Source organism: Oncorhynchus tshawytscha, linkage group LG07 (assembly GCF_018296145.1).
Source record: "Oncorhynchus tshawytscha isolate Ot180627B linkage group LG07, Otsh_v2.0, whole genome shotgun sequence".
In the NCBI taxonomy this organism is placed as follows: domain Eukaryota; kingdom Metazoa; phylum Chordata; class Actinopteri; order Salmoniformes; family Salmonidae; genus Oncorhynchus; species Oncorhynchus tshawytscha.
In genome coordinates this window covers 57,490,478-57,510,431 of record NC_056435.1, presented here as the reverse complement: position 1 = coordinate 57,510,431, position 19,954 = coordinate 57,490,478, and the positions used below count along the sequence as shown (strand labels likewise).

At 44.1% G+C, this 19,954-nt stretch overlaps 1 protein-coding gene across 1 annotated transcript in view; it reads left to right on the top strand.

Annotated features, from left to right (window-relative positions):
* bsnb (bassoon (presynaptic cytomatrix protein) b) overlaps nt 1–19,954 on the top strand; it is a 145,905-nt gene that overhangs the window by 74,352 nt on the left and 51,599 nt on the right.

Here is a 19,954-nt window from a genome sequence, read left to right as displayed (position 1 = left end):
GTGAAAACCTACAGGATGATAGCTCTCCAGTAACAGGGTTAGAAAGCCCTGATGAAGAGTGACCTAATAGGCCAGGGTGTTGATGGCGTAATCCGTCTTAAGGGAATATTGCTATCCCCTTGAGCATGGTGCTTAACCTCAACAAACTATTGTAAAGATCCACCCACCCACAAGGTTTTCTCTTCCCAAGAGTTTATATTTGGGCTAAAGTACACGTTTAGTTGAAATGGTGTAGTGCTCTTGCTTAACTTTGAGTCAGGGGCATTAGCAATTTGGAAGACACGAAAGAACAGAATTCAGGGACAGGGGTCTGTGGATGTCGTGGGAATGCTGGAGGGGATGTTGGCAGCGAGACTGAGGGTTGAGTTTGCTTACTACACATTTGTTAACTACATTGGGCTGTTTATGAGTATATGGGTATTCAGAGGCTTTTGTGTTTAGTTACTGTGGAGGAAGGTTTGGTGTTTTGTTTTTAATTGATGTTTAACCATAGTTTTGTTTGTTTGAGTGTTTTTCTCATCTTCACAACTCATCATTGGCAGGGCCTGGTGGCTGTGCTAACAAGCTCCAGTGGCCCCTGGCCATGCTGTGTATCTTCCCACTGTCAGAGCCCTCCCCCCACCCCTCCATTAGGTCCCCTTGTCTCTTCACATCATTTCATCCGCCTCATCTGCACTCTTCCTCCTGCACTGTTCCCCAACTGTACACCCACTAACGCTAGCATTATTATAGAGAGAAAGGACAGAGATGAGGAAGAGTGTGCAGAGAGAGAGAGAGAGAGAAAGAGAGAGAGAGAGAGAGAGAGAGAGAGATACAGATGGGATATTAAAACCCTTTAATCCTTGCTGTGAGTCCAGAGCACTCTATAGCATCACTCAACCAGAAGTACTGGTCTACTGGGCTACTGGCCTACTGGTCTACTGGCCTACTGGCCTCACCCACAACTCCCATTAGTAGGAGCACTACAGCTCCATATGCAGTGCATCTCTCCCATAGTGGGACAGAGGGAGACCACAGAGCTCAGTCCTGGGACAGGAGTATAAGTCAATCATTCTTTATTATTGTGAGGCATTTTTGTCTTCACAGGGCTAGAGGAGTTGTCCCAATGGCACCCTATTCCCTTTATAGTACACTAATTTAGACCACGGCTATAGGGCTATGGGTCAAAGGTAGTGCCCTATATAGGGAATAGGGTGCCATTTGGGATGCTGGCAGTGTCTCAGTGTTCAGAGGGCTGGACCGGAACATTGACAATACATCATTGTGTGACTTGATGTACTGTCAATGATGAAGTCGTTTTGTCTCTCTTACTGTAATATTCAATATAGGTTTAGAAAGAGGGAGGAATTTGTATATATTATGGATCCCCATTAGTTCCTACCAAGGTAGCAGCTATTTTTCCTGGGGTCCAGCAACACAATACAGTTATAAACCGTGTAAAATACTACATTACATTACATTTCATAACACCTTACCCAACCCATTCAGTGTGCTCCCTCAGGTAGGCGATGTCGCTAAGCCTGCTCTTCTGTTTGAAGGCTTGGGTTCTGCATGCTTTTTTTTAAGAGGAAGATTAAATATGAATAGTGATTAGTGAGATCACAGGGCTTTTTTTGGTGCAGGTTTAATAGAGATACCGCTGTAGCTACAGTACTGATGATGCATCAATGCCAGCAGGACAGACCCAGCAGTCAGAACTGGTCGTAAATGGTTAGAATTATGTCATTAAACTCTTGGAACAAAATGTGCTATCTAGAACCGTTGCCCTAGAGCACACAAAAAACTATACCTACCTCAGCCTAAACATCAGCACCACAGAAAACTTCCACAAAGTGTTGAACAATCTTAGAAACAAGGGAAGGAGGGCCTTCTATGCCATGAAAGGAACATACAATTTGACATACCAATTAGGATCTGACTAAAAATACTTGAATCAGTTATAAAAACCCATTGCCCCTTATGGTTGTGAGTTCTGCTCACCAACTAAGAATTCACAGAATTGGACAAAAACCAAATTGAGGCTCTGCATGCAGAATTCTGCAAAAATATCCTGAGTACAACATAAAACACCAAATAATGCTTGCAGAACAGAATTAGGCCGATATCTGCTAATGATCAAAATCCAGAAAAGAGACGTTAAATTCTACAACCACCTAAAAGAAAGGGATTCCAAAACCTTCCATAACAAATCCATCACCTACAGAGAGATGAACCTGAAGAAGAGTCCCCTAAGCAAGATGGTCCTGGGTGTCACGATCGTTACAATGAGTGGACCAAGATGCAGCGTGGTATAGTTTCATTCTCTTTATTATGAAGTGAAACTCAAAGACAACAATAAATGCTAAACGAAATGTGAAGCTGCTATAGTGCTCACAGGAAACTATACATAGTCAAGATCCCACAAAGGGGAAATGGCTGCCTAAATATGATCCCCAATCAGAGACAACGATAAACAGCTGCCTCTGATTGGGAACCATACCAGGCCAACATAGAAATATAATTACCTAGATGACCCACCCTAGTCACACCCCGACCTAACCAACATAGAAAATAAAAAGCTCTTTATGGTCAGGGCGTGACACTGGGACTGATCCAAACTTAAAAACTTCTTGATTCACCCATCCCATTAGCGGGATCATTTTCGTCAACATCCGCTGAATTGCAGAGCGCCAAATTCAAATTAAATTACTAAAAATATTTAATTTTCATGAAATCACAAGTGCAATATAGTAAAACACAGCTTTGCTTGTTGTTAATCCACCTGGCGTGTCAGATTTCAAAAAAGCTTTTTGGCGAAAGCATACCAAGCGTTTATGTAAGGACATCTCTCTCAGCAGACAAAACATTACAAACAGCTAGCAGCCCAGTAGATTGGTCACAGAAGTCAGAAAGGCAGTAAAATGAATCGCTTACATTTGATGATCTTCGGATGTTTGGTCCTTTTGTTCGATTAATTCCGTCCATATATATACAAAATGTATTTTGTATATTTATTTGGCGCGTTTGATCCAGAACAAAACAGCTTCCAATTTACGCAAAGTAGTGACTAAAATATTTCAAAAGTTACCTGTAAACTTTGCCAAAACATTTCAAAATACTTTTGTAATACAACTAGGTATTTTTAAACGTTAATAATTGATCAAATTGAAGAAGGGTCTATCTGTTTTCAATAGAGGACGAGAGGAAACTAACGCTACTTTTCAAGTCTTGGCCAACTCTCAACAGCGTTACCCTTTTCCAGGATGGCCGTACTTCTTCATTGCACAAAGGAATAACCTCAACCAAACTCCAAAGACTGGTGACATCCAATGGAAGCGGTAGGAACTGAAAATAAGTGCCTAAGAAATATCGTTTCCCAATGAGAACTCACTGAACAGACAGAGACCTCAACAACAACAAAAATTCTGAACGGTTAGTCCTCGGGGTTTTGCCTGCTACATAAGTTCTGTTATACTCACAGACATGATTCAAACTTCAGTGTGTTTTCTATCCAAATCTACTAATAATATGCATATCTTATATTCTTGGCATGAGTAGCAGGAAGTTGAAATTGGGCACGCTATTTATCCAAAAGTGAAAATGCTGCCCCCTATACCTTAAGAAGTTTAAGGAGCTTTTTGGTCCTAGATTTGGCGCTCCGGTCCCACTTGCCGTGCAGTAGCAGAGAAAACAGTGTATGTCTTGGGTGACTGGAGTCTCTGACAATTTTATGGGCTTTCCTCTGACCCTACCTATTATATACGTCCTGGATTGCAGGAAGCTTGGCCCAGTGATGTACTGGGCAGAATGCACTACCCTGTGTAGCGCCATATGGTCAGATGCCACGCAGTTGCCATACCAGGCGGTGATGCAACCGGTAAGGATGCTCTCGATGGTGCATCTGTAGAACGTTTTGAGGATCTGGGGACCATTGACAAATCTTTCCAGTCTCCTGAGAGGAAAAAGGTTTTGTCGTGCCCTCTTTGCAAATGTCTTGGTGTGTTTGGACCATGATAGATCGTTGATGATGTGGACACCAAGGAACTGGAAACTCTCGACCCGCTCCACTACAGCCCTGTTGATGTTAATGGGGGCCTGTTTTTCCCGCCTTTTCCTGTAATCCACGAACAGCTCCTTTGTCTTGCTCACATTGAGGGAGAGGTTGTTGACCTGGCACCACACTGCCAGTTCTCTGACCTCCTCCCTATATGCTGTCTCATCATTGTCGGTGATCAGGCATACCACTCTTGTGTCTTCAGCAAACTTAATGATGGTGTTGGAGTTGTGTTTGGCCACGCAGTCGTGGGTGAACAGGGAGTACAGGAGGGGACTAAGTACACACCCCTGAGGGGTGTTGTGGAAATTTCCTCTATTTACCTAATCATGGGAGCAAACCACACACACAAGTCAGAGTTAGTTATCAAAGTCCATCTTTAATTATATAAGCTCTATAGCATTTTGACTTTCAACAGTTCAGTATCTCTAATGAAAAGTTGAGAGTCCCCCACAACGGCAAAATGGGATCCTTTATAGCAAAGATACACAGGATAAAACAGCATCGGCATAATTCATTGTTCAGCTTTGTCTCCTCTCTCAAACTCAGAACCATAAACCAATCCTCCAAATCAACAGGCATATATCAAATTGTCATTTAGATGCAACCAACTCTAAATACAACCAATCCTGGACAAGCTCACGGAGACACACTGAACTGGCACACAGACATTGTGGAGTCAAGAGATATGTTTACACATGATGATACTTTGACCTCTCCCCTCTCTGTGGCCCCTGCAACTTAGTCTTGACATAGAACAGATAACTGCAACCTCGCCACAGTATTATACAAAAATACCATTCTGATGAGAAGTAACTTACACACATTTGATGAATATAAAACATCTTACATATGTTACCAACAAATTCTGAATCTTCCACGACAGGGGCCCCAGTGTTGAGGATCTTCGTGGCAGATGTGTTGTTTCCTACCCTTACCACATGGGGGCGGCCTATCAGGAAGTCCAGGATCCAGTTGCAGAGGGAGGTGTTTTTTCCCAGGATCCTTAGCTTAGTGATGAGCTTCGTGGGCACTATGGTGTTGAACACTGAGTTGAAGTCAATGAACAGCATTCTCACATAGGTGTTCCTTTTGTCCATGAAGGAAAGGGCAATGTAGAGTGTGATTGAGATTGCATCATCTGTGGATCTGTTGGTGCAATATGCGAATTGGAGTGGGTCTAGGGTATCCAGAAGGATGCTGTTGATGCCTTTCAAAGCTTTTCATGGCTACCGACGTGAGTGCTACGTGGCAGTAATCATTTAGGCAGGTTACCTTCGGTTCCTTGGGCACAGAGACTATGGTGGTCTGCTTGAAACATGTAGGCATTATAGACACAGTCAGGGAGAGGTTGAAAATGTCATTGAAGACACTTACCAGTTGGTCCACGCATGCTTGAGTACACGTCCTGGTAATCCATCTGGCCCCGCGGCTTTGTGAATGTTGACCTGTTTAATATCTTTAATATCTTCTCCAAGGTGGCATAGCAGTTCAGACGTCTTTTGTCCTCGTCTTGTCGTGTCCTGTATATATATATATTTACAACTTTTTTTCACGTACATTTCATTTTTATTTTCCATCAACTCATCTTCAAAACACTCTCCTGCAACCCGCCTCACCAATTTATATTTATAAAAAAGTATTATTTACCTCAAATCTGTAATCCTCCAAGAAGCTAGCCTGAAACTAGCCAGAAGCTAATCCAGAAGCTAGTTAGCTCCTTTACTGGCAAATCGTTAGTATTCAGCTAACCACGGTTTGTGGTCATCAGCTATCCTTTAGCTCGAAAATCTATCGCCAGTTCTGTACGGCGCAGCGCGGCTCGGAACGGAACGGAACATACCGGACCAATTTCTCTCCATGTCCCTGGATTTCGACTGCTCTCTGGACATTCATACCCGGATCTCACAGCTAGCTAGCTGCTATCCGTGTGACTATCGGCCTTCGTCGATTCCGGAGCAAACATCAATTATTCCGGAGCTAGCCAGCTCCGTCAATCACTCCTGAGTTCCATCAATCACTCCTGGGCTGCAGTCACCTATCCGGACCCGTTCTACTGCCTACGCGGAGCCCCACCGGGCCTTCATAACTGGACTGCCGACGTTATCTACCCGAAGGAGATCCGGCTGGCTCCTCCGTCGCGACGTTACCTGAACGCCCATCTGCGGCCTGCTAACCGTTAGCTATCTTACCGGCTGCTATCTGAATAGACAATCGGACAATTTATTTATTTTTATTATTATTATGTTTTCTTCTTGGGCATCTATAACTATATCTATTGTTTTTATTTTTGTTGTTGTGTGATTTGGATTAATCCCCTCTACCACACGGAACCCCACTAATCTACTGACAGAACGCAAGAGGTGGCTAACAACAGACCTCCATCCTATGCTAGCTTGCTACCGATGGCCTGGCTAGCTGTCTAAATCACCAACCAACCTCTCCACTCACCGGACCCTTTTGATCACTCGACTAAGCATGCCTCACCTTAATGTCAATATGTCTTGTCCATTGCTGTTCTGGTTAGTGTTTATTGGCTTATTTCACTGTAGAGTCTCTAGTCCTGCTCACTATACCTTATCCAACCTATTAGTTCCACCACCCACACATGCAATGACATCTCCTGGTTTCAATGATGTTTCTAGAGACAATATCTCTCTCTTCATCACTCAATACCTAGGTTTACCTCCACTGTATTCACATCCTACCATACATTTGTCTGTACATTATACCTTGATGCTATTTTATCGCCCCCAGAAACCTCCTTTTACTCTATGTTCCAGACGTTCTAGACGACCAATTCTCATAGCTTTTAGCCGTACCCTTATTCTACTCCTCCTATGTTCCTCTGGCGATGTAGAGGTGAATCCAGGCCCTGCAGTGCCTAGCTCCACTCCTATTCCCCAGGCGCTCTCTTTTGATGACTTCTGTGACCGTAATAGCCTTGGTTTCATGCATGTTAACATTAGAAGCCTCCTCCCTAAGTTTGTTCTATTCACTGCTTTAGCATACTCAGCCAACCCGGATGTTCTAGCTGTGTCTGAATCCTGGCTTAGGAAGACCACCAAAATTCAGAAATTTTAATTCCAAACTACAACATTTTCAGACAAGATAGAACTGCCAAAGGGGGCGGTGTTGCAATCTACTGCAAAGATAGCCTGCAGAGTTCTGTCCTACTATCCAGGTCTGTACCCAAACAATTTGAACTTCTACTTTTAAAAATCCACCTCTCTAAAAACAAGTCTCTCACCGTTGCCACCTGCTATAGACCACCCTCTGCCCCCAGCTGTGCTCTGGACACCATATGTGAACTGATTGCCCCCCATCTATCTTCAGAGTTTGTTCTGCTAGGTGACCTAACCTGGGATATGATTAACACCCCAGCCATCCTACAATCTAAACTTGATGCCCTCAATCTCACACAAATTATCAATGAACCTACCAGGTACCTCCCCAAAGCCTTAAACACGGGCACCCTCATAGATATCATCCTAACCAACTTCCCCTCTAAATACACCTCTGCTGTCTTCAACCAAGATCTCAGCGATCACTGCCTCATTGCCTGCATCCGTAATGGGTCAGCGGTCAAACGACCTCCACTCATCACTGTAAAACGCTCCCTGAAACACTTCTGCGAGCAGGCCTTTCTAATCGACCTGGCCGGGGTATCCTGGAAGGATATTGATCTCATCCCGTCAGTAGAGGATGCCTGGATATTTTTTAAAATGCCTTCCTAACCATCTTAAATAAACATGCCCCATTCAAGAAATTTAGAACCAGGAACAGATATAGCCCTTGGTTCTCCCCAGACCTGACTGCCCTTAACCAACACAAAAACATCCTATGGCGTTCTGCATTAGCATCGAACAGCCCCGTGATATGCAGCTGTTCAGGGAAGCTAGAAACCATTATACACAGGCAGTTAGAAAAGCCAAGGCTAGCTTTTTCAAGCAGAAATTTGCTTCCTGCAACACTAACTCAAAAAGTTCTGGGACACTGTAAAGTCCATGGAGAATAAGAACACCTCCTCCCAGCTGCCCACTGCACTGAAGATAGGAAACACTGTCACCAATGATAAATCCACCATAATTGAGAATTTCAATAAGCATTTTTCTACGGCTGGCCATGCTTTCCACCTGGCTACTCCTACCCCGGACAACAGCACTGCACCCCCAACAGCAACTCGCCCAAGCCTTCCCCATTTCTCCTTCTCCCAAATCCATTCAGCTGATGTTCTGAAAGAGCTGCAAAATCTGGACCCCTACAAATCAGCCGGGCTAGACAATCTGGACCCTTTCTTTCTAAAATTATCTGCCGAAATTGTTGCCACCCCTATTACTAGCCTGTTCAACCTCTCTTTCGTGTCGTCTGAGATTCCCAAAGATTGGAAAGCAGCTGCGGTCATCCCCCTCTTCAAAGGGGGGACACTCTTGACCCAAACTGCTACAGACCTATATCTATCCTACCATGCCTTTCTAAGGTCTTCGAAAGCCAAGTCAACAAACAGATTACCGACCATTTCGAATCTCACCATACCTTCTCTGCTATGCAATCTGGTTTCAGAGCTGGTCATGGGTGCACCTCAGCCACGCTCAAGGTCCTAAACGATATCTTAACCGCCATCGATAAGAAACATTACTGTGCAGCCGTATTCATTGATCTGGCCAAGGCTTTCGACTCTGTCAATCACCACATCCTCATCGGCAGACTCGACAGCCTTGGTTTCTCAAATAATTCCCTCGCCTGGTTCACCAACTACTTCTCTGATAGAGTTCAGTGTGTCAAATCGGAGGGTCTGCTGTCCGGACCTCTGGCAGTCTCTATGGGGGTGCCACAGGGTTCAATTCTTGGACCGACTCTCTTCTCTGTATACATCAATGAGGTCGCTCTTGCTGCTGGTGAATCCCTGATCCACCTCTACGCAGACGACACCATTCTGTATACTTCCGGCCCTTCTTTGGACACTGTGTTAACAACCCTCCAGGCAAGCTTCAATGCCATACAACTCTCCTTCCGTGGCCTCCAATTGCTCTTAAATACAAGTAAAACTAAATGCATGCTCTTCAACCGATCGCTACCTGCACCTACCAGCCTGTCCAACATCACTACTCTGGACGGCTCTGACTTAGAATACGTGGACAACTACAAATACTTAGGTGTCTGGTTAGACTGTAAACTCTCCTTCCAGACCCATATCAAACATCTCCAATCCAAAGTTAAATCTAGAATTGGCTTCCTATTTCGCAACAAAGCATCCTTCACTCATGCTGCCAAACATACCCTTGTAAAACTGACCATCCTACCAGTCCTCGACTTTGGCGATGTCATTTACAAAATAGCCTCCAATACCCTACTCAACAAATTGGATGCAGTCTATCACAGTGCAATCCGTTTTATCACCAAAGCCCCATATACTACCCACCATTGCGACCTGTACGCTCTCGTTGGCTGGCCCTCGCTTCATACTCGTCGCCAAACCCACTGGCTCCATGTCATCTACAAGACCCTGCTAGGTAAAGTCCCCCTTATCTCAGCTCGCTGGTCACCATAGCATCTCCCACCTGTAGCACACGCTCCAGCAGGTATATCTCTCTAGTCACCCCCAAAACCAATTCTTTCTTTGGCCGCCTCTCCTTCCAGTTCTCTGCTGCCAATGACTGGAACGAACTACAAAAATCTCTGAAACTGGAAACACTTATCTCCCTCACTAGCTTTAAGCACCAACTGTCAGAGCAGCTCACAGATTACTGCACCTGTACATAGTCCACCTATAATTTAGCCCAAACAACTACCTCTTTCCCAACTGTATTTAATTTTTATTTATTTATTTATTTTGCTCCTTTGCACCCCATTATTTTTATTTCTACTTTGCACATTCTTCCATTGCAAAACTACCATTCCAGTGTTTTACTTGCTATATTGTATTTACTTTGCCACCATGGCCTTTTTTGCCTTTACCTCCCTTCTCACCTCATTTGCTCACATTGTATATAGACTTGTTTATACTGTATTATTGACTGTATGTTTGTTTTACTCCATGTGTAACTCTGTGTCGTTGTATCTGTCGAACTGCTTTGCTTTATCTTGGCCAGGTCGCAATTGTAAATGAGAACTTGTTCTCAACTTGCCTACCTGGTTAAATAAAGGTAAAATAAAATAAATAAAATAAAAAATAAAGGTCTTGCTCACATCAGCTATCGAGAGCATTAGCAGACAGTCATCCACAACAGCTGGTGCTCTCGTGCATGTGTCAAATCAAATCAAATCAAATTTTATTGGTCACATACAAATGGTTATCACACGTTTTTGCTTGTGTAGCGAAATGCTTGTGCTTCAAGTTCCGACAATGCAGTAATATCTAACAAGTAATCTAACAAATGTACAACTGCCTTATATACACAAATGTGGGGGTGCTCCCTCTGTCGTTTCCTGAAGTACATTATCATCTCCTTTGTTTTGTTGACATTGAGTGAGAGGTTGTTTTCCTGACACCACACTCCCAGGCCCCTCACCTCCTCCCTGTAGGCCGTCTCGTCATTGTTGGTAATCAAGCCTACCACTGTAGTGCCGTCTGCAAACTTGATGATTGAGTTGGAAGTGTGCATGACCACGCAGTCGTGGGTGAACAGGGAGTACAGAAAAAGGCTGAGAACGCACCCTTGTGGGCCCCGGTGTTGAGGATCAGTGGGGTGGAGATGTTGTTGCCTACCTTTACCACCTGGGGGCTGCCCGTCAGAAAGTCCAGGACCCAGTTGCACAGGGCGGGGTTGAGACCCAGGGTCTCGAGCTTAATGACGATTTTGGAGGGTACTATGGTGTTAAATGCTGAGCTGTAGTCAATGAACAGCATTTTTACATAGGTATTCCTCTTGTCCAGATGGGATAAGTCCGTTTACAGTGTGATGGCGATTGCATTGTCAGTGGACCTATTGGGGCCGTAAGCAAATTGGAGTGGGTCTAGGGTATCAGGTAGGGTGGAGGTCCTTGACTAGTCTCTCAAATCCTTGACTAGTCTCTCAAAGCACTTCATGATGACAGAAGTGAGTGCAACAGGGCGATAGTCATTTAGTTCAGTTACCTTAGCTTTCTTGGGAACAGGAACAGTGGTGGCCATTTTGAAGCACGTGGGGACACTAGACTGGCTGGTGTGTCCGTAAACACACCAGCCAGCTGGTCTGTGAATGCTCTGAGGACATGGCTAGGGATGTCGTCTGGGCCGGCAGCCTTGCGAGTGTCAACAAGTTTAAATGTTTTACTCACGTTGACCAAGGAGAAGGAGAGCCCACAGGCTTTGGTAGATGGGCCGTGTCAGTGGCACTGTATTGTCCTCAAAGCAAGCAAAGAAGTTGTTTAATTTGTTTGGGAGCAAGACATCAATGTCCGTGATGGGGTTGGTTTTCTTTTTGTAATCCGTGATTGACTGTAGACCCTGCCACATACGTCTTGTGTTTAAGCCATTGAATTGCGACTCTACTTTGTCTCTATACTGATGCTTTGCTTGTTTGATTGCCTTGCGGCGGGAATAGCTGCACTGTTTGTATTCGGTCATGTTTCCAGTCGCCTTGCCATGATTAAAAGCGGTGGTTTGCGCTTTCAGTTTTGTGCGAATACTGCCATCAAACCACGGTTTCTGGTTAGGAAAGGTTGGGTACAACAGTGGGTACAACATCTCTGATGCACTTGCTAATTAACTTGCTCACCGAGTCAGCGTATACATCAATGTTGTTGTCTGAGGCTATCCGGAACATATCCCAGTCCACGTGATCAAAGCAATCTTGAAGTGTGGAATCCGATTGGTCAGACCAGCGTTGGACAGACTTGAGCATGGGCGTTTCCTGTTTTAGTTTCTGTCTATAGGTTGGGAGCAACAAAATGGAGTCATGGTCAGATTTGCCGAAGCCAGGACGGGCGAGGGCTTTGTATGTGTCGCGGAAGTTAGAGTAGCAATGATCCAGAATGCTATCAGCCCGTGTCGCGCATTCAATATGCTGATAGAATTTAGGAAGTCTTGTTCTCAGATTCGCTTTGTTAAAATCTCCAGCTACAATAAATACAGCCTGGGATGTATGGTTTCCAGTTTACATAGTGTCACGGATCCCTCCGGAACATTCATTACGCACACCTGGCCCCTATTCCCAGTGATTAGTAATTGTATAAGTGCGCCCTTGGTTCACCATTGTCTTGTTAATTATTGTTACTTTTTCCATTGGTGCGTGTGAGTACCTGTGCTGTGTGTTTTGGGCTTCCATGCCATTGTGGATTGCGCAGATGATTACGGGTCTTGTCCCGTGTGTTAATCATTGTGCGCGTGTGTTATTTATTCGAGGTACTCCTCGCTCTTTTGTTTGGGTTTCAACCCTGTGTTTTTGTATAGTGTTTGTTTGGTCTTCGTCCCTGTGCCTTTACATGGCACACCGTAATTTGGGTGTAATACAAACCCTATTACTCATTCCCGCGTCTGTCTCTCGATCCTTCATGCCAACGTGACACATAGAGTCCAGTGAAGTTCTTTCAGGGCCGACACAGTATTGGCTTGGGGGGATATACATGGCTGTGACTATAATCGAAGGGAATTCTCTTGGAAGATAATGCGGTCGGCATTTGATTGTAAGGAATTCTAGGTCAGGTGAACAAAAGGACTTGAGTTCCTGTATGTTGTTGTGATTAAATCATGAATCGTTAATCATAAGGCATACACGCCCACCATTCTTCTTACCAGAGAGATGTTTGCTTCTGTCGGTGTGATGCATGAAGAAACCGGGTGGCTGTACCGACTCTGATAACATATCCCGAGTTAGCCATGTTTCCATGAAACAGAGAATGTTACAATCTCTGATGTCTCTCTGGATGACAACTCGTGCCCTATTTTTTTATTTTATTTTATTTCACCTTTATTTAACCAGGTAGGCCAGTTGAGAACAAGTTCTCATTTACAACTGCGACCTGACCAAGATAAAGCAAAGCAGTGCAACAAAAACAACCAAACCGAGTTACACATGGAATAAACAAACATACAGTCAATAACACAATAGAAAAAGTCTATGTGTGTACAGTGTGTGCAAATGGCGTGAGTAGTTAAGGCAATAAATTGGCAATAGTAGCGAAGTACTTACAATTTAGCAAATTAACACTGAAGTAATAGATGTGCAGATGATGATGTGCAAGTAGAAATACTGGTGTGCAAAGAGCAAAAAAAGTCAATAAAAACAATATGGGATGAGGAAGGTAGATTCGATAGGCTATTAAGCTGCAGTGACCGGTAAGCTGCTCAGATAGCTGATGCTTGAAGTTAGTGTGGGAGATTTAAGTCTCCAACTTCAGCAATTTTTGAAATTCGTTCCAGACATTGGCAGCAGAGAACTGGAAGGAAAGGTGGCCAAAGAGGTGTTGACTTTGGGGATCACCAGTGAGATATACCTGCTGGAGCGCGTGCTACTGGTGGATGTTGTTATGGTTCCCAGTGAGCTGAGATAAGGCGGAGATTTACCTAGCAAAGACTTATAGATGACCTGGAGCCAGTGGGTCTGGCGACGAATAGGTAGCGAGGGCCAGCCAACGAGAGCATACAGGTCGCAGTGGTGGGTGGTATATGGGGCTTTGGTGACAAAATGGATGGCGCTGTGATAGACTGCATCCAGTTTGCTGAGTAGAGTGTTGGAGGCTATTTTGTAAATGACATCGCCCGAATTCGAGGATCGGTAGACTGGTCAGTTTTACGAGGGCATGAGTGAAGGAAGCTTTGTTGCGAAATAGGAAGCCTATTCTAGATTTAATTTTGGATTGGAGATGTTTAATATGAGTCTGAGAGGAGAGTTTACAGTCTAGCCAGACACCTAGGTATTTGTAGTTGTCCACATATTCTAAGTCAGAACTGTCCAGACTATTGATGCTAGTCGGGCAGGCTGGTGCGGGCAGCGATTGGTTGAAAAGCATGCATTTAGTTTTACTAGTGTTTAAGAGCAGTTGGAGGCCACAGGAGAAGTTTTGTATGGCATTAAATCTTGTTTGGAAGTTTGTTAACACAGTGTCCAAAGAAGGGCCAGATGTATACAGAATGGTGTCGTCTGCGTAGAGGTGGATCAGGGAATCACCCGCAGCAAGAGCGACATCGTTGCTATATACAGAGAAAAGAGTCGGCCTGAGAATTGAACCATAGAGACTGCCAGAGGTCCGGATAACAGGCCCTCCGATTTGACACACTGAACTCTATCTGAGAAGTAGTTGGTGAACCAGGCGAGGTAGTCATTTGACAAACCAAGGCTGTTGAGTCTGCCGATAAGAATACGGTGATTGACAGAGTCGAAAGCCTTGGCCAGGTCAATGAAGACGGCTGCACAGTACTGTCTTTTATCGATGGCGGTAATGTTGTTTAGTATCTTGAGCGTGGCTGAGGGGCACCCATGACCAGCTCGGAAACCGGATTGCACAACGGAGAAGGTACGGTGAGATTCACAATGGTCAGTGATCTGTTTATTAACTTGGCTTTCGAAGACTTTAGAAAAGCAGGTCAGGATGGATATAGGTCTGTAACAGTTTGGGTCTAGAGTGTCACCCCCTTTCAAGAGTGGGATGACTGCGGCTGCTTTCTAATGTTTAGGGATCTCGGACAATACGAAAAAGAGGTTGAACAGACTGGTAATAGTGGTTGCAACCATAGCGGTGGATAATTTTAGAAAGAGAGGGTCCAGATTGTCTAGCCCAGCTGATTTGTACGGGTCCAAGTTTTGCAGCGCTTTCAGAACATCTGCTATCTGGATTTAGGTGAAGCAGAAGCTGGGAGGCTTGGGCAAGTAGCTGCGGGGGCGCGGAGCTGTTGGCCGGGGTTGGGGTAGCCAGAAGGAAAGCATGGCCAGCCATAGAGACACTCTTATTGGAATTCTCGATTATCATGGATTTATCGGTGGTGACAGTGTTTCCTAGCCTCAGTGCAGTGGGCAGCCGGGAGGTGCTCGTATTCTCCATGGACTTTACAGTGTCCTGTATTAATCCTGTATTGACGCTTTGCTTGTTTGATGGTTCGTCTGAGGGCATAGTGGGATTTTTTATAGGTGTCCGGATTAGTGTCCCGCTCCTTGAAAGCGGAAGCTCTAGCCTTTAGCTCAATGCGAATGTTGCCTGTAATCCATGGCTTCTGGTTGGGATATGTACGCACGGTCACTGTGGGGACGACATCATTGATGCACTTATTGATGAAGCCAATGACTGAGGTGTTATACTCCTCAATGCCATTGGAGGAACACCAGAACATATTCCAGTCTTCGAAACAGTCCTGTAGCGTACGATCCGCATCATCTGACCACTTCCGTATTGAGCGAGTCACTGGCCCTTTCTGCTTTAGTTTTAGCTTGTAAGCAGGAATCAGGAGGATAGAATTATGGTCAGATTTGCCAGATGGAGGGCGGGGGAGAGCTTTGTTTGCATCTCTGTGTGTGTAATAAAGGTGGTCTAAAGTTTTTTTTTCTCTGGTTGCACATACTGGTAAAAATGTGGTAAAACTGATTTATGTTTGCCTGCGTTAAAGTCCCCGGACACTAGGAGCACCGCTTCTGGGTGAGCATTTTTTTGTTTGCTTATGGCCTTATAGAGTTGGTTGAGAGCAGTCTTAGTGCCAGCATCAGTCTGTGGTGGTAAAGAGACGGTTACAAATAATATAGATGAGAACTCTCTTGGTAGATAGTATGGTCTACAGCTTATCATAAGACACTCTATGAGCATTACCTTGAGTGTGCAATAGTGTGCAATCACAGCAGCAAGATTTGTGAACTTTTGCCACAAGAAAAGGACAACAAGTGAAGAACAAACACCATTGTAAATACAACCCCTATTTATGTTTATTTTCCCTTTTGTACTTCAACTATTTGCACATTGTTACAACACTGTATATAGAATGCCTTTATTTTTTTGGAACTTCTGTGAGTGTCATGATTACTGTTCATCTATTAAATGGGCAGCTAGTGGAAACAGGCCAGCTCCTAGTTGGCACCACTCCTCCAGGGATGTAAACTAGTCACCTTCCGGCGAAATTCACCATTTTGAATCCAAAATAGGTGACCTACGTGATCCGTGTAGATCAGATGAGAAAAGATGACTACCGGCTGTAAGCGAACGAGTGATGCTTGTTTGTGGCAATACTGGCTGCTGTATCCAAGGCTCAGCCAATCGTTTACATAACAACAGAATGCAGCGCACCACGCGACTGAAGACAGAAGAGACAACCAACTTACTAGTTACAGCAAATTATTTATTTTTTATTTGATTTATTTCACCTTTATTTAACCAGGTAGGCTAGTTGAGAACAAGTTCTCATTTGCAACTGCGACATGGCCAAGATAAAGCATAGCAGTTCGACATATACAACAACACAGAGTTACACATGGAATAAACAAGACATACAGTCAATAATACAGTAGAAAAAAAGAAAACAAAAAGTCTATAGACAGTGAGTGCAAATGAGGTAAGATAAGGGAGTTCTTATGGCTGAGATCCCGCTAACGGGATCGATATGACAACAGCCAGTGAAAGTGCAGGTCTCCAAATTCAAACAACAGAAATCTCATAATTAAAATTCCTCAAACATACAAGTATTTTACACCATTTTAAAGATACCCTCCTTGTTAATCCCAACACCGTGTCCGATTTCAAATAGGCTTTACGGCGAGAGCACCACAAACGATTATGTTAGGTGAGTGCCTATTCACAGAAAAACACAGCCATTTTTCCAGCCAAAGACAGGAGTCACAAAAAGCAGAAATAGAGATAAATGAATCACTAACCTTTGATGATCTTCACCAGATGACACTCATAGGACTTCATGTTACACCATACATGTATGTTTTGTTCGATAAAGTTCATATTTATATCCAAAAATCTCAGTATACATCGTCGCGTTATGTTCAGTAGTTCCAAAAACTGAGATTTTTTTAACTGAGATTTTGCAGAGAGCCACATCAATTTACAGAAATACTCATCATAAATGTTGATGAAAATACAAGTGTTATACATGGAACTTTAGATAAACTTCTCCTTAATGCAACCGCTGTGTCAGATTTCAAAAAAGCAAACCATGCAATAATCTGAGGAAAGCTCTCAGAGACAAAAACAAGCCAAACAGATATCCACCATGTTGTGTAGTCAACAGAAGTCAGAAATAGCATTATAAATATTCCCTTACCTTTGATGATCTTCATCAGAATGCACTTCCAGGAATCCCAGTTCCACAATAAAAGTTAGATTTGTTCGATAAAGTTCATAATTTATGTCCAAATACCTCCTTTTTGTTAGCGAGATCAGCCCAGTAAACCAAATTCAGGACGCGCGAGCAGACGAGCAGACGAAAAGTCAAAAGGTTCCGTTATAGTCCGTAGAAACATGTCAAACGATGTATAGAATCAATCTTTAGGATGTTTTTAACATAAATCTTCAATAATGTTCCAACCGGAGAATTCCTTTGTCTGTAGAAATGCAATGGAACAGAGCTCGCTCTCACATGAACGAGCATCATCCGCTCGTGGCTCACTGGCAGACCTCTGACTCATTCCCCTCTCATTCCCCCCTTCTTCACAGTAGAAGCATCAAATAAGGTTCTAAAGACTGTTGACATCTAGTGGAAGCCATAGGAAGTGCAACATGACCAATATCCCACTGTATCTTCAATAGGGAATGAGTTGAAAAACTACAAACCTCAGATTTCCCACTTCCTGGTTGGATTTTTTTCTCAGGTTTTGCCTGCCATATGAGTTCTGTTATACTCACAGACATCATTCAAACAGTTGTAGAAACTTCAGAGTGTTTTCTATCCAAATATACTAATAACATGCATATCTTAGCTTCTGGGACTGAGTCGCAGGCAGTGTACTCTGGGTACCTCTGGGCACCTTATTCATCCAAGCTACTCAATACTGCCCCCAGCCATAATACGTTTTAAGACAATAAATAGGCCATGGTGGCGAAGTAATTACAATATAGCAATTAAACACTGGAATGGTAGATGTGCAGAAGATGAATGTGCAAGTAGAGATACTGGAATGCAAAGGAGTAAAATAAATAAAGAAATACAGTATGGGGATGAGGTAGTTGGGTGGGCTGTTTACAGATTGGCTATGTTCAGGTGCAGTGATCTGTGAGCTGCTCTGACAGCTGGTGCTTAAAGCTAGTGAGGGAGATATGAGTCTTCAGCTCCAGTGATTTTTGAAGTTCGTTCCAGTCATTGGAAGCAGAGAACTGGAAGGAAAGGCGGCTAAAGTAAGAATTTGCTTTGGGGGTGACCAGTGAGATATACCTGCTGGAGCTCATGCTACGAGTGGGTGCTGTTATGGTGACCAGTGAGCTGAGATAAGGCGGGGCTTTTCCTAGCAGAGACTTGTAGATGACCTGGAGCCAGTGGGTTTGGCGACGAGAGTGAAGCGAGGGCCAGCCAACGAGAGAGTACAGGTCGCAGTGGTGGGTAGTATATACTGCATCCTTTTTGTTGAGTAGAGTGTTGGAGGCTATTTTGTAAATGAAGCCGAGGATCGGTAGGATGGTCAGTTTTATGTTTGGCAGCATGAGTGAAGGATGCTTTGTTGCGAAATAGGAAGCCAATTCTAGATTTAACTTTGGATTGGAGATGTTTGATGTGAGTCTGGAAGGAGAGTTTACAGTCTAACCAGACACCTAGGTATTTGTAGTTATCCACACATTCTAAGTCAGAGCCGTCCAGATTAGTGATGCTGGACGGGCGGGCAGGTGCAGGCAGTGATCGGTTGAAGAGCAGTTCATGGCGAGTTTAACTGAGTTTATGGTGTGAAAATGAGCTTGCTAATAAGTCTGACAGCTAACGTTAGCTAACATCAGATGAGCAAACATTAGATAACTGTTGATCCATGGAGAGTTTGTGTCCACGAAAACCTTATTTGAGGAGGGTCTGCTCAGGGTCTGTATTCATAAAACTGAGCGCTGATCTAGGATCAGGTCCCCTAGAATCAGGTCCCCCTGTCCATGTAATCTTAGAACAGAACTCCTACTTTAAGATACTTTGTGAATATGGGCCTGCCTTGCTGATATATGATCTGTCCAGATCGGGTATGATACAGTAAACACTTATGTAACCATCGTAATATTCCTTTTTCCATTCCATCAATCACCCTGGTTAGTGGAGAAACAGGAAGTGCTGTCAGATGATCCCCCACCCTAAACACCTGAGTAATTGAGTTGTTTGTGCACAGTACTCCTGCTGCATTTCCCTAATGGAGATGGTTAATGAACAGTTTCCTTTGTTTACAACACAGGCACATTAACACCATGCATTTACAATGCTAAATGATTAATACCATTCAGCAGACACTTTTATCCAAAGTGTATTATAGTAGTGTGTGCATACATTTTCTTATGGGTGGTCCCAGTGGGAATCTAACCCACAACCCTGGCACTGCAAGCACCATGCTCTACCAACTGAGCCACCATGCTCTACCAACTGAGCCACCATGCTCTACCAACTGAGCCACCAAGCTCTACCAACTGAGCCACCATGCTCTACCAACTGAGGCACCATGCTCTACCAACTGAGCCATCATGCTCTACCAACTGAGCCACCATGCTCTACCAACTGAGCTACCATGCTCTACCAACTGAGCCACCATGCTCTACCAACTGAGCCACCATGCTCTATCAGCTGAGCCACCATGCTCTACCAACTGAGCCACCATGCTCTACCAACTGAGCCACCATGCTCTACCAACTGAGCCACCATGCTCTACCAACTGAGCCACCATGCTCTACCAACTGAGCCACCAAGCTCTACCAACTGAGCCACCATGCTCTACCAACTGAGCCACCATGCTCTACCAACTGAGCCACCATGCTCTACCAACTGAGCCACCATGCTCTACCAACTGAGCCACCATGCTCTACCAACTGAGCCACCATGCTCTACCAACTGAGCCA